This window comes from Euprymna scolopes, chromosome 9, assembly GCF_053919585.1.
Source record: "Euprymna scolopes isolate OS-2025 chromosome 9, ASM5391958v1, whole genome shotgun sequence".
NCBI lineage: Eukaryota > Metazoa > Mollusca > Cephalopoda > Sepiida > Sepiolidae > Euprymna > Euprymna scolopes.
This window is the reverse complement of record NC_136490.1, coordinates 21,559,061-21,562,767: the sequence shown is the minus strand read 5'-3', so window position 1 is coordinate 21,562,767 and position 3,707 is coordinate 21,559,061. Positions and strand designations below refer to the sequence as shown.

Below are 3,707 nucleotides of genomic sequence, written 5' to 3'. Positions count from 1 at the left end.
GAAATAGCATCATACCGTCTTAACTTGTAATGAACTCGAAAAAAGTCCCTGTGTTGCAGTTACAGATTCACCATTCTTCAAAAACATTTCTACAGTAAAAGTATAATGTATACCAGTCCAAACAATATTGTTCAAAGAAATTACTGCGGGATTCATAAAACTTGTTAAACAACGAACGTGTTTTATTTTCCGAAAGATAAAAAATCATTTTACATCTTGTATATTTGTTAAATGTATTCATTACTAATTCAAAAGTGTCTTTAATTTTAAATTAAAAATGCACGCGTTTCGAATGATTTTAAATCAGATTTTTGCACAATTATTTATCTTGATATATATAAACAATGTTGACTTATATTTTATGTTTTGAATAGCAAAGTATTTCTTGTTAAGAATTAGGCTCCTTCAGTCTTGGACAGACTACGGATACCCACGAAGGGTTGCCTGCGCATGAAATTTTTGTGTCAGGAGGTGCGCAATCACCAACCACTCCTCTCCTGAGACGACATTGCTGAATACCAGTGGCAAGTGAAGTACAGGACGACTGGAAACAAATGCCGAGATAAGCAGAGAGCACATACAGTACCTAAAATTCCCAAATGGTCACCCATCTGGTACTAACAAGGCTCAACATTGCTTAACTTCGGTGATCTGACGAGAACCGGTCTGTCAACGCGATTATGCCGTATATTGTTAAGAAGAAATCTATAAAATTAGCATTGATTTGTGAAGGTCATGTAACAGTTGAGTTGTTTTGTTAATTCCCACTTTTTACACCCACTTGTGTTTCTTTTTGTACTTTTTTTGCGCATTTCTTTTAATCTGGATAGTCATTCGTGGTTTATAGTTTGAGAAACAGTGCTTTCATAAGACACACATAACATCATGACTATCATCCATGAAATTAATACTTAGTTTTAATAGCGTTTATTTCTTAGGTTTCTATCCTAGTCCGAGGGATAAAAGTTTTATACGATGCACCTGTGCTTCCCATGATTTTTGTTGATTATATAATCTTTCCTCATATATATATATATATATATATATATATATATATATATATATATATATATATATATATATACTGTATTAACAAAACCAAGACTTCAAAAAAGGAATTGATAGCAACAAAAAGTGTATTTCATTGTAAGTTACAATTGTTTCGAGACTAATTAGACAAATTCAAACATTATGGCGTTTGAAAATTTTCACATAACCAGCCTTTTTTCAGACTTCTTGAATAAAAAACACTTTAACAACAAAACATTATTTAAAGAAATTTCCTTTAAAGGAAAAGACGTATGCGAAAAAGTTTATCCTGGACGCATCTTTGTCAGGAGCTTATTTAAATATTAATATATCACCTAATTTTCGTATCATTATTTAAAAACCTGTCATAAGAAGTTACCATAAAACCCCGTAGCCATTTAATATCTTTTAATAAAACTATTCGTTGAATTCTTAAATTAGATTTCTATATTTCTTTGCTTCACATAATTAATTTAAAAAAAAATTTTTTAGAATTTTATTTTTATATTTATAATATGGCCAGAACAACCTAGCTAAAACGTTACGGTTAAGTTAGTTTCGTATTCGCCCTATGCTGGTGTTAACGTTTACAAAATATCGGATATCTTATTACTATTTTAACCAATAACATAAAAAAAATGCTGCCAATGAACTAAGAAACCACCAAAACTTAATTGTTAGAAACGGGGATAAAACCAACATATATGTAGAAATTAAAAAAAACTGGATATTTTTACAAATTTCAATCCATTTTAGATGATCCTGGAAACTTCAAGAAAGTTTTTAAAAAAACTCTATTAATGATCTAAAATCTCAAGTAAATAAATTTATCACAGCGAATAATGTTGTAAGAAATAATTAGCGAACTTTCTATAATACTACGAGGCTGCTTCTCTACATACTGTAACTTGTTCGTCTTCAAATAGAAGGTCAACAAATACTTGTCATAACTGTCCTCATAAATGATCAAATATTGTTCGTTCTATTCACCATTTTCAGTCCTCTTATAATATTGTTAGATATTGTCCGGGCAACGCCGAGTAACCTGGTCGATTATTATTATTATTATTATTATTATTATTATTATTATTATTAGAAAAATAACACAATTAGAAGTCAGAAAATATGTACTTAGAGCGGGAAACGTTAAGTCGATTTAGGAATTTTAAAATAGATTGGAATTTGGTTGGAAGTAAACAAATTCAGGCTAACTTGAGAGATAATATGCCTTGTGTCCTTGAACATGTGGTTCCGGTTTGCTGACGTAATAGTTAGTTAACAGAGACCAAACTAGTGAGTTGGTGAGAAACGCCTTAGCGAACAGACGTGTGAACGATTTTGTTGAAAGCGGACAGGAGAACGACTGAAAATGTAGTAAGAGACTTAACGTGCCAAACGCCGACAAGGGAATCCATAAGATGAATAAACCCATGTAAAATATAGCTCGTTGTTACGGCGTTCTTTTAGGATTTTGGACCAATGAAAATGGATGTGATTCTTTTGTTCTGAGACAAGCAGACATATTATCGTTGGATTGTAAAAAGCTGTCTATGAAAGTTTATGTGTCACGTTTTTTAACTACGTGTATTTGTGAAAAAGCGTCTGCACACACAACGAACATTTTATATACATACAGGACATAATGAACATTTGACACACATACGACAATAGAAGGGCGTTTTATATAACTAGACAATCCACGAATCCAAACACACACACAGATATATATATATATATATATATATATATATATATATATACATATATATATATATACACACATATATATATATATATAGAGAGAGAGAGAGAGAGAGAGAGAGAGAGAATTAGGGGGGGGAGAAATAGAGAGAGATAATAAATGACAAAACACTATATTCCAACATTCATGATGTCGACCATCTTATAATTTATTCCTTTTATTTAGTTGCCTTTTACATTTCTTAACAGTATCTGTTTCATAGCGCAAAATCAATCACTTAATTATTATATCACTCAGTTGCGCTACAAAACAGATACTGTCATGAATTGTAAAAGTCAACTGGATTAAAGGAATAAATTATAAGATGGTCAACATCATGAATTTTGGAATATAGTTTTTGTCATTTATTCTTTATCTTGCTCTGTAATTACATTGAGTTGCTTAAATAAGGAATGGTGTATATTATAATGAAAATATATTTCTACAGAAATATGTATGTATATATATATACGTGTGTGTGCGTGTGTGAGACACACACACACACACGTACACATACATCTGTCGGCTACAAAACAATATTCTTTATTATTCGACTGACAATCTATCCTTTAGTAAATAATAAAAAAAAAAGTAGAAAGGAAAAGTAAAGAAACAACAAAGAATAGAAAAAGAAAGAAATGGAAAAAAAACGTTGAAAAATAGGATAAAAATGAAACGAAAATAAAAAAGGATAATAAAAAGAAAAATGAAAAAGAAAAAGAAGAAAAAGAAAAAAAGAAAAAAAAGAAAAAGAAAAAAAGAAAAAGAAGAAAGGGAAAGAACTGTTGAAAAATAGGATAAAAAAAGAAAAGAAGTCAGTGAAATAAAGCAAGAAACAAATAAAGTCAATAAGAAGAAAACAGAAAGGAGATAAGAAACAAACAAACAAAAAACAAAAAGGAAAATACGAAGGAAAGAAGAAAATGAAGAAAGAAAT

The 3,707-nt window shown here is 30.0% G+C and overlaps 1 pseudogene; it reads right to left on the bottom strand.

The window, feature by feature from the left end:
- Window positions 1-574: 574 nt before the first annotated feature.
- LOC145285052 (5S ribosomal RNA) lies at window positions 575-691 on the bottom strand (annotated as a pseudogene).
- Window positions 692-3,707: the final 3,016 nt, after the last annotated feature.